A 12649-nucleotide genomic window follows, 5' to 3' on the forward strand; every position below is an offset into this window, starting at 1 on the left:
CAAACTTGTCTGGATGGGATATTAATTTAAAAATATTCCTTAGCGTTCTACCTCTATCAAAACTGATTTATGAAGTTGGAGTAATGTTATATGAAATCTTGCAGGTTAAAAGATGAAATGTTAAATGCCACAAACAAGATCTCCGTGTTTCTGGAATAAGGGAGCCCCCCCTTCACTGATGATTACTGTCTACTCATCATAATATATAGACACATACCAGGAGCAGAAGGTATTCAATCAGAAATTTACTAGTCCTATTTAGAAATATTTGACTTTTAAATTATTAGCCAACAATTTTACATGTAAAACTAATTTCCTATATCAAAATTTCAATCTGATTTCATAGATCATACATTAGGAAACAAAATACTCTATCAGACAAATCTAGTGTATCTGAGAAGTGTCAGTCCTGTCCATTAGGATGGTTCCTGAGTGATGCCATGCTGAATCCCTGACAAAATTACTATCTGACACCAATCATTTTTCCGTTGCCAATATTCGGTATTAATTTAAAACTACACCTGCCACTTAAAGTATAATAAATATATCTTTAAGTTTAGCTTAATGATATCTGGACTAGGGATCTGAAACATTTTTATTGTATTTCCTTCTCATTATAAATGTTTAAGTGTATATTCCCAATATATTTATTTTTTAAATTAAAATAAAGTTTTAAAACAGATTATTTATTTATTTATTTGACACAGAGAGAGAGATTACAAGTAAGCACAGAAGCAGGCAGAGGGGGAGGGGGAAGCAGTCTCCCTGCCAAGCAGAGAGCCCAATGCAGGGCTTGATCCCAGGACCCCGAGACCATGACATGAGCCGAAGGCAGAGGCTTAACCCACTGAGCCACCCAGGTACCCCTAAAATACAAGTATTTTTAGTCAAAATATGGAAAGAGCTCACATGTCCATCAACAGATGAATGGATAAAGAAGATGTGGAATATATATACAATGGAACGTTACACAGCTGTCAAAAAGAACGAAATCTTGTCATTTGCAATGACATGGATAGAGCTAGAGGGTATTATACTAACTGGAATAAGTCAGGCAGAGAAAGACAAATAACATATGATTTCACGCATGTGGAATTTAAGAAACAAAACAGATGAGAATAAGGGAAGAGAAGGAAAAATAACATAAGATGAAAATAGAGAGGGAGGTAAACCATAAGAGACTCAACTCTAGGAAACAAACTAAGGGTTGCTGGAGAGTAGGTGGGTGGGGGTAAGAGGTAACTGGGTCATGGGTATTAAGGAGGGCACTTGATGGAATGAACACTATTATATGCAACTGATGAATCACTGAATTCTACCTCTGAAACTATTAATACAGTATAGTTAATTAAATTGAATTTAAATAAAAAAACACAAAAGCAAAAATAGATAAACAAAATACAAGTATTTTATATGCAATATTCCATTGACTTTATAAAGCATAAACAAAAATAAAAATGATGAAGTATATTTGTATACACTTTTACTTAAAGAATTGACTTGTGCAGATGCTAAGTTGCACGTACCCTACTTTGGAAACCACTGATCTAAAGACTATTATATTCTAAAAGGCAAATGTACATAAAGCACAAAAGATACAGTTCAGGAACTATGGTGAAAAGGGAGCTTTTAGCAATATCAATGAAGAAAACACAAAATGCTTCAATGAGGAGTGATGACAGGAGCAGCTCTGGAAAAATGGGGACATACCAGCAGTGTAATCGTTAACAAGGCATGGTCTAAGAAGTACTATCAAGATTTCTTATTCTTCTTTATCAATGATCACCTGATTCTACGGGTTGTGGATATGCGTTTTCAAAACTGTAGAATGAGCAAAAAGCCATTATGTAATAAATGTTTAAAGGTCACCTAATGTAAAAGTTTGGTTCAGAAAGAGCCAAGTTTTTATGGTAAAAGCTGCTTCTCCTCTACTGACACCAGGAAAAACACAGTAAGTTCCAGCTTCATTTTTCCCCTTGTGCCTTTCTGGTGCTTCATGCTGTATCAGAACACCATAATTTAAGTACAGCCTTGGCTGAAATTTTCCTCATTTATTTTTCAAAAGTAATGCTGTAAAAAACACTTCCAGAAACATTATAAATCACATGTTACTATAACTGAGATACTTAACTAAATCCAGAGGCATTCTTGCTTTTCAAATAAATATGAATTCTGTCTTGTTTAAATATATACCCAGAATTAGTACTATAAATTGTTTTGCCTTTTGTCACTAAGTATGCCCGCATAAATACACACACATATACACACATTTCAATACAAATATTATCTTAGAAATTGACTGTAACTAAATATTTAGACACTTTAGAAGATTTTGTTTTTTTTAAATAAATGGATCATGTGAATTTTTTTCAGGCCTTTAAGTCCACACTATGAACATAGCACTGAGTGGAAAACAGTGTTTTGTACACACTTTGGAATGACAAGATAAATGTATGTTTAAAAAAAAACCTGAATACTTTTAGTTTTCGAAGATTAATAACAAGTGAATTCTCCATTACTGACAAATAGTCATACAAATTCCTGTTTCGACATAGAGGCCCAACAGCAGACCTAAGTGACTATTTGGATGCCTCGCGTTTAATTATCTTCAGGGGTAGCACATTATTGCTCCTGAGAAGAGAGTTCTGAAACAGGTCAGTCCCCAGCAGGCACCTGGACATTATGGGGGTACCAGAGTGTCACTCCATCACTGAAAAATGTCCTAGGAATATCTGAACACCAGGGGAGAGAGATTTATTTTTTAATGTGACTTTAAAAAAATTCCTCTTCTTAAGCTTCCTGATCCTCCTATATCATCATCCCAATGACATGACCAGTTGTCATTTTACTTTCTGTCTACGTAACCTCATGCACAGCCAGGAAATAATGATTTAGGACTTGAAATTCAAAACATAATGGTGTTCCTTTTTTTCTCATTCCTCATTTTACTCAATACCCCTGCAGAGTTGATGCAAGTACTGAGCTCCCTTTGAAGTCAGCTTGCATCATCTTTGATGGAGTATAAAGCAATAGGAGATGCTGACTGCAGTTTTGAGCATCTCAATTCCCATCTCAGATTATGCCAATACATTTGTCATTAAATGCATGGCATGAGTAAATCCTTGGAAGAATTGCCAAGCAGTTAAAATTGGCAGGTATAAACCATACATTTTTGCTATGAAAGAATAGAAAAGGAAAATATCAACCTGGTTTTAACGCATTTTATCTCATATTCCACTTAAGTTATTCTTCTTGTGGGTGATTTTGTAATGTATTCTTGTTACTCTGTTCACTCTTTCTAATACTTTCAATGCTCTGTGAGAGGTTATGTTGACCAGATATATTTAGATGCCAAAAACATTTGCGACCTTGAAGGATGATGTTCTTCTTTGTTTAAGTAATGGTAAAATAAATCAGCATCTGTGGTTGAATGCCAGCAGTGTTAGCTTTTTGATACACTCTCCTCTTGGCAATAATTGTAAGCCACAGAGTTGAAGATGAGAATAATTTGGAGATAAAAGAAGAGCGAGGCTTTTGACTGAGAAATTCTATCTGCATTTCTGGTAGGCACTGCTACTGATCACCAATCTTTGGTTCTCATCTTCTACGAGGCACATGGGAAAATTACACTTCTCTGCCCCCTTGAAGTGGAGTTTAGCCATGGGACATGTTTTGGCCAATGAAATATGACTGGAGGGTCTGTGTGAAGCATTCGATTGCTTGAACTCTCTTCGTGCTCTTCTTCTGCAGAGATGATCACAAAATATGTGAACAGGGTGCAAAGCATGCCAGAATGCCAAGTAAACATGTGGAGTACAGGTGTTGTGGAAAGTGACCAAGGAGACTGCAGTGGATTCACCTGATCAAAAATTTAATTTTCATTGTGTTACACCATTGACGGTTTAGTGTTGCTTGTTACCACAGCACAACTCAGCCTCTTCTGACTAACAGGTATACGTTGGTGTGTGCATTTTTATCTAAATAAACATACAAAAATTTGAAGAAAAATACATTTAATAATCAAAACAATTCAAAGTAGAAGCTGCCAAAAATCTGTTGGTGAAATATTCTACATTTTCGTGATTCCCCTTGGCCTCAGTGGGATCTGCTATACGTAGTTCTGCAGTAAATGTCTCCAAGTCTTCTCTAAGCACTGATGTTCTACTCTTGTTAGGATAATTACATTAATTTCTATTGCCTTATACCGTTCTAAAAGTGGAGCCTCCGAAGTCATTTTATTTTTGTAAACATTTAGAATAAATTTTGATTGTTGGTGAAAAAAGAATTTCAAAGGAGAAGGACTAGCAGGTAAGACTCTGTAAGAGTTTTAAAGAGTGTAGTTTATTTTAGAGAATGTCTGGCTGATTTGGGTGGCTAGATCATAGATTATAAGAAGGCTGGGAGTAAAGAGGAGGGTTATGGCAGAAAATATGTGTGGATAATTTTTTCCTGTGTTGCCTTAAGTCTATATATCACAAGATATTACATTCCATTAAGTTCTACAACATTTCCATTAAAAATACAATCTGAATCCTAAGAGGAAAATACCGACTACCAGAAACATAAGATTCTCAGAGGGCTTAGCAAACTGTATGCTAAATTGCAGACAGACATGTTAGTTTCCTTTGAATCAGTAATTTCAATCTTTCCCCTTATTTTTCCATCTAATTTTCAGTAGGTCACTCTCAAGTCAAAATTTAATTTTATGTGGTTGAAGTGGTAGAGCCAAAATGAAATTGCATGCTGTAGGGGGAAAAATTTAACCTATTTTTAATAGCCCCTTTGAAAGATACTTTGAAGACATGACTTACTCTCATAGTATGTTGACTATCTGAAGAATGAATTATTATATCCTTGTCAAATTTTAAATAGCATGCTGTTAAAAATATTAGTCACACAGGGGGCTGTTTGACAGTAATGTCAGAGAAAAGCTCTGGTCTATATGAACAGGCAGAGTCTGCAACTTAATATCAGGGTTCCATGGAGCTCTGCCCTCCACGGGCATCCATGGAGGGGTGGGGGTGGAAACCCGCTTTAGGTTTCCTTGGGACGGTGTCAGGATTCTGCCAACTGATGCATTTTACTTGCTGTTCTAGCCAGCTGAGGGGGCCTTGTGTCTTTTCCCCTTCTGTCCATTCGTGACAGAGCTTATTCCAGAGTCTAAAAGAAATAAAAAAGCTATCATTTCAAGTGAGAAAGAGTTTTTTTTGTTGTTGTTGGTATTTTTTTAAATACATCCAAGAAATGTTGAGTTGAGATCTAGACTAGAGGTTTTAAAGAAAATGATCCAAAGAATTTCTTTTAAAAGATAGTTTTTTTTTTTCTTTTTCTTTTAGCCTAAAAAATAAGATTAGAAACTGGCTTGGATGAGCCCAGCTGTGATTAAAAAAATAAACCTTTTATAGTTAAGTCAAGAATCTTTCCCCTTTTTGTTCTTTGACTTTTCCTGCAGGGAAAGGGGCAATCTTTACCTAATCAGAGCAAAGCAAGAATCACTGAGGCAGCGGAAGCATCATGCAGGTGAAGGTCAGGCCAATTTTCCCCAAGTAATGCTGTTTTATCACTTATCGAACAAAGATTGGGGCCTTTCTTGCCTTGATCCTTTGCGCTTTTCCCTATTACTTTAACAGATCTGAACTAATCAGAGATTCTTCATCCAAAAGTTCCATTTAGCTACATTTATTTCAAATCTTCCAAATTTCATGTCTCGATATTATAGCAGCTTAAGGATGATACAAAATCCACGTGTTAGGCAGGAAGGCAAAGTTACCGAGAGACAGAACTGACACAGGACGCAGTGATTGTTTTCATTGGTCCTCTGCCGTTTAGTGCTGGGCTGCATGTCAGCCCCATTAATCCAGGCACCTTTTAGTTTCAGAGATTGCTGTCTTCGGCGTGTCTACAAAATCTTGTTGGTGAAACATTGAGTTACAAATTGAATGATGTTACTTTTGGCAACCTGAAGAGGGGTCAGGTTGAGAAGCCAAGACTATAAAACAAATACGCACCCTAGGGATGTGTGGTGTCCTAAATAAACGTATTCTGTAGTTCGTTGCCTCTGGGTAACTGCCACAGGGCTGAAACGCTCCTGGTCATGTGCTCTGCCCGTTTACCCTGGTGAGTAGATGTGGCAGTGAGGAAAGGCGAGAAGTGCCAGTGTGCTCAGATGAAATTAAAAATTAGTGTAATATTTTTGAAAAAGCCACCCTTTTTTGAAAATAGAGCATTTTGATTCATAAGCAGCACTATATATAGCACTGCTTGGTCATGAGAGCGTTGCCTCAGTTTTCCCATCTCGGAGGAATTTGAAATTACGCTGGTTTGCTTACTCACCCGATTCTCTTTTTTCCTCCTTTTCATTGATCTTCCTTTTTCTCATATCTTAACTTGCCAATTATTTCTCTCCTTTTTTCCCTCTCTTCCTTGACTAGAGCCCAGGTGAGGGGATTGTTGCTTTCAAATCGAGGGATCCCTCTGGACATTTTTCCCCCTCTCAAAGTGGCTTAAAGTAAGTCTTTAAAGCTGGAAATGTCATAGCCTCATAGACATATTGAAAATGTTATTTTGAAGATACTATAATGAATCTTTAAATACTAGTGATCTGAGTTCTTTACAGAGGAGTAGATTCAGGCTGAGAGGATTAAAATTCATATTCAGTCATAAATACCTTGTATCCATTAGGAAAGATCTAGAATTATTAGGTCACATTTCATTAGCAAGTCATATTGCTCTCTATCTAGAAAGAAAAAAGAATTTAAAATATCACCAGTTTTTTCCTTTATTTTGAGATATACTTTCCACCACCTATTTCAAATCATGAACTTTCATAATATATTTGCTTCCCACTCTCCAGAGTTCTGTTTCTCTTCAAATGGACCAATTTCAAAACCATGGTTTTTTTTTTATTATTATTAAAAGAATTCAGTGACTTCCAGTTCTATCATAAATATGGCTACAATAAAAATGCTTACTTGGTGGCTTTTTACTTGATTCACAAAGCAGTTTCCAGAAACCAATAATGTATGATTCTCTGTGCAGCACAGTGAGCAACAGAATATGTTTTATCTGCTCAGTTGATGTTTGTGTGCTCAGTTAACCAGCCCTTGCGTGCTCTGTCTATTCCACGGGTTGCAGAAATTTAAATACAGTAAATGCTCTATGACAGTGCTGATGTTGTGGAGTCAATTCATTTCCTTGAGTACAAGATCAGTTCACAATTACTACGGGGCAGTCCATACAGGGCATCGTAGCTGGCCATTAATTAAGCAATAAGACATGACAGGCAATATATTTCTGGGCCATTTAACATATCTCTTGAGAGATTTTTAAAGCAAGAGGCTAAAGGTCAAGTGACTTTAACCACTTGAGAAGTTCACTGCCAGGAATTTTTTATGACTACAAGAAAATTTAAATATGAATTATGGAAACTAAGACAAACATGGCGATATTTTAGGTATAGTTAGGAAATCGAGTCAAAATAAAATTTAAAAAATGAATTTATGCAGTGATGTACATTGTGCTGTGGTTTACAATCTATCATCTAATTTAATTTTCCCAGCGACTTTGTGAAGGGTCCATTACCTCTATCATACAGTTGAGGCTTGGGAGGCTCAGAGCAATTTTGTGGCTAAAATGCTCTGCATTATGACATGGAATTCTGAAATTAAATATTACTGGATTATAAACTCTTCAATTGTTCTCCCCAAACCAAACTCCACCTTCTTTTGATGAAAGCAGAGATCTTTTTAGAAAACATGGCTATCCCATGGGCTACTGGAAAACCACTTTTCCAGAACTCGTGGCTCCTTTTAGTGAGTCTTACAAAAATTAATAACAGAGTTTATTAAATAAATTATTAATACCGTAAGTCAAAGAATAATATAATGGCAGACACGTTAGGAAAACCATCTGGAAGAAATTCTTGAGCTTCACGGACAATATTTGAGGTTTGTCTAGAAACTGCCCCACCATGCTGAGATTCTTTCTGGATAACATTGTCCTACTTATGCACCTTATTGCATCACCCATGGCTCAGACATTTGTCCACATCTGTCTCCTCAATGTCATGCTCAACCCCTATTCAATAGAATGTATAGGCACATTCTATTATTTTCTTATTGTGAAAGGAATACGATCAGGTCTCTTTTAGAGTCAATTGTTTAATTTTCCTTAAGTTATTCTCGATCCCTCACTCAGCCTTTGGTATTCCTTGAACTTAGCCTCTCAAGTCTAACGAACCCTCTTTGAGTTTTTCCTGTTCTATTGATGCCACCTTCCCTCTTGTTGTTGTCCATAGGGTTACCCTGATAAGCAGACCTCTAATTTCATTTTATATCCCAAGTGAATATTATGATGCTCAGTAATTGTTTCATTTGCTAAATTGATGCATGAATTATTTTACGGATCTAAAATTTTGGAATCATACCTAAATGTTAATCAGGACAGAATGTTATTTAATATCCAATTTGATTCTTTCATCCAGGCTTTTTTTAGCTTCCCAAACTCACTTTCACTTTTTAAAAAAATGAGACACAGCCAATTTTATCAAGTTCCTTAAAGTTTATACTGAATATGTTGTTTCTAAAATGCATGTCACCCATTATATAATGGTTTTTTATTTCATCTTTACAGATTTTTCATCTTGTCTTCATATAGTTCTTCAATAGAGTCCTGAGTTGACCAGTTAGGAGCCTCTAACATACTGCTCTGATTGTTTCTTCTCAATATTCATGGCCAACATCTGGCTTCCAAATGAAAGGCTTTTGGTCTTTTCAATCACTTGCTGATTCAGGTGAGACTGCTTTGTTACCCATACCACATGACCTAACTTAGAATCAGTCTTGACATCCAATCTCACATTTATAATCAAATTTATAATTCACCTCACGTTCAGTTTGTCTGCCAACATGTTAGTGCTGATATACTGGTGGATGAGACAAGAAGTCTCAAGTATGAAGAGAGGAGCATTTTCAATGAAATTCAAAACAACCCACCAAGAAGAAGTCATTCCCAAGTACTGACTCACAGTTACTCAGCTTTTTTGGAGCTCCACCAAATCCAACGTTAACAGATAATCATTCAACAAATTCTGTAATTGGGTCTTTATGTGTCTAAGACTCCTGTTGAGTAACTTTAACTAGATATTTTAGCACCTGCTGGTGTTTTCAAACATCTTTGTTTGTTATGATGGGTGTCGTCAAATAGCACAGAATCTGTAGACAGATCATGTATATTACATTAACATACTGTTGCTGGTTAAGGAAGAGATCAGTGAGGTTATCACACCTTTTGGGGTGGTTGAAGAAAACAAAGTGAGACCGATGGGCAAGACATGTTTGCTGTTGAAGTGACCGAAATGGAGAGCTCACAGAATTATTTTCTGTGGTCTCTCTCAACCCTGTAAGTCTTCCATGGAGGCATCCCAATTCCACATTAAGATCTGGAGGCCAGTTTTTCCCAGAGTGAATTCAAAACATTTCTATCTGTTGCTGGAACTGACACTCTAAAGAAGTAAAGATATACTGTTGCTCCAGGGTAACTCCCACATCCATATTGGACTTTTGCGTGCCTGTAGAGTGTATCTAAATACTACTGCCTAAAATCATGCTTGTCCATCAGTTAGTCAAACAGCCTCTGACCATCGCTGGTTGACCCCATCTGCCTTGTAGTTTCTGGATCAAACCTATTCACCATTGGTTCCATCTCTGCCTGAAGCTGTTTCAGTTGTGCAACGGCTGTGGTTCTCAACCCCTATTCAATAGATACATTCAAAGCATGTAGAATATCATTAGAATAAAGGTTTTTGCATACATTCATAGCAAAGCCCACCACGTCAGTATCACTAAGAAGATCAAATTTTCCTTGTAATTTTTTTTTTTTTTTCCCATGGTGTATCTCTCCTACAGAGAGAAACTTGAGCAACGGGAAACTTTGTGGATCCAACAAGGGTGCCACGCAAGTAGTCAAGTCATCCTCCGCTGTCTTGCAATGGAAGAAGCTGCTTTCACTCTTATTACACCCAGAGTATTTTCGTTAGATTTCCATTGCTTTATTGAAGCAGTTACTTCTGTCAGCTTCCACGAAATACCACTCACTTGCCTTATTTTTCTTCTGATGATTTCCTTCATTCCTTTATGCATGTTTATTGAGGATCGGCTATGCTTCTATTTTTTTTTAATGTGATCAAGATTATATTTTTTTTAGCAGGACTCAGTAGCTTTTTACTCAGTTAAAATTGTTTCCAGATTCTGACCCTACATTATTGCTTAGTCTTAGTTTCCAAAATTGTATAGTATGTATGTATGTGTGTTTATATGTCTGTGTATGTGTATGCATGTGTGTATTCCTAGATATGCTCTGCAATGAATTTACTGAGTCAGTTATTGTTATGAACAAGACAATGAAAAACAAGAGAATTGTCCTTTGGTCACTCTTTTGGTCAAACTCTTAAGAAATATAAATGGTTTTATTTTATCTCCAATGACTAAAATCAAAGGAAATCCCTGTACATTTTATCATTTAAACCTAGGCCGGTTCAAATGAACAATAATCAAGGCTTGAGTTTTCAAGAGGAGGTTGGATTTGCAATGTTGAGGGGAACAGCTGTTTCTATAGGACACATATTTGGGAGGATGTGTGCAGTCCTGCAGGTGCTGGCAAGACTTCCTTTGGGACTGAAAAGAGTGTTTGCCTGAGAGAAAAGCCAACCTAAAGGGAAGACCACCTGAGAGGCAGAGAGAAATAGGCTGACTTCTGATGTCATCCTTCAGACTTTAGGATCCAGCTTTGCTCCCAAACCAGTTCTTATTATTAACCATGAGAGCCAACATTCCTTGTCTGTTCTTTAAACCAGTTTGAATTTTAAAATTTTATTTCATTTTTTGTCACTTGAAACTAATATAATAAAGATAAGATGTTCATAAAACTTACGGATGAATTGTAGGTGTCAAATAAATTACTTTCTCCAAAGTCTATGATCTGAGATATTGACCTAGTACTCATATTTATTCTGTAGGAAATAAATTTTACTTTTGAAAGGATTATTTATATGTTGGGTCCCTCATATTTTGGAATCTCTGCCCAAGTTTGGAATTATGTGGACTCTAGTAGGTTCCAGAGAAGTATATACAAAAACTGGTGAAAAAGAAAGTATTTTCAAAATTCAATATGATTCTGTCCTCAATGATGTTCCCAGGGAGAATGATATAAATTACCACAAGTATGTGAAACCAAATCAAGTCCATCTTCATATATAAATTTATGTGTAGAAGTAGATTTCTAATAGTTTCCTCAGAGCTCTGTTTTAAGGTGGATTATATAGAGTGTTTACCACATGTTTTTCATGGTTTCACTGTTAAGGAGGAATTTCAGCAGTCAAATTACAGTGTCATATAAAAATTTACTCAACAAAGTCTTCTTGTGGAAATCTCAAGCAAAATAGTGTCTTTATTGAGGCACTGTTTGAGTGCTACTTCCTGTTTAAATGAAGTTCCATGGAAACCATGCATTTTGAGGTCCAACATTGAGACCAAACTTCAAGGTGTATTTTGTTCATCTTTTCTAGGCATCTGACGTCTGCACAAATATTAAGCTTTTATCCTTCGAATGCTTTTTCAGGTCATTTCCAGGAAGCCCTGATCTGCTATATTACTGCAGATGGCTGTCTCTAATACACCAATAGTTATTAAAGGCTCAAATCATGGGTTCTTAGATTTCCCCCACATTTTTTCCTCTTTTTTTTTTATTTGTAAAAGGCTTCTATAGGAATTACTGTACATGCACAAAAAAGCCCATTTAGAAAATAGTTTGTGAATCCCCATTCTGTACAATAATGGTCCATATAACTGTATTAAGTCAGTTCCTTTAATAGGGAGAGTGCCTTTTTAGTTTGTGAGAAATCTGCCCCTGCTGAGATTTGAACCAGGTACCCTTGGATCTAAAAGCATGTGCTTTACTCTTTAGATAAAGTGAAATCTTCTTAAAAGTGTGTGTGTGGAGGGGAGAGATGGGAGTTCTCTTTGACTTTGGAGCCATTTCTTTGACAATTTTATTTTTCTTTCTGAGTTACTTTCTCAGTCTCTTCCCTCCGTCCTTTGTTTTACCTGTTCTAGGGTCTTTTTTCATTTGATCATTTGGCTGGTGTTGACCTTTAAAAATAATGAATATGACCCTCTGCATCTAAGACCAGCATTTAATATCTAATAATGGCAATGTTGTTAAACTAAAGAATCTATACTGCCGGGTCTATACTGCCGGGTGTAGCTCAAGTCTGCCAGGTCCCAGCCTTGAGCTAAAGAATCTCTAATATTTTCCCAATTCTAAGAATTCATGAGCATAAGTTATTTGTGTCAGGTTAAAAATGGAAACATTTTACCCCCATGGAAGAAAAATGATCAGGTGGTCCTTTGTATTTGCTGCTTTCTGTGTATGGCCTGATGATGGCCATTTTACCAACAGGGCTTCTGGAAAACTCTTCTTAAAAGCATATTTTCATAATGAAAGAAAAATTTAACTTTCTATATTTTCTGAGTCTCATTATATATGCACTAGCTACATTCTAAGGGTCCTGTCATTTGCCACCTAGCATCCTTTCCTCCCTTGCAGATCTCCTCATGTTCAATAAGGTTTAAAGAGAGAATTATAGATACTT

General features: G+C 36.3%; 1 pseudogene; it reads right to left on the reverse strand.

The window, feature by feature from the left end:
- Positions 1-8625: 8625 nt before the first annotated feature.
- Positions 8626-12445, reverse strand: LOC116864778 (annotated as a pseudogene).
- Between the last annotated feature and the right edge of the window lie 204 nt (positions 12446-12649).

The sequence above is a fragment of the Lontra canadensis genome, unplaced genomic scaffold, assembly GCF_010015895.1.
Source record: "Lontra canadensis isolate GAN:19392208 unplaced genomic scaffold, GSC_riverotter_1.0 scaffold6, whole genome shotgun sequence".
In the NCBI taxonomy this organism is placed as follows: Eukaryota; Metazoa; Chordata; class Mammalia; order Carnivora; family Mustelidae; genus Lontra; species Lontra canadensis.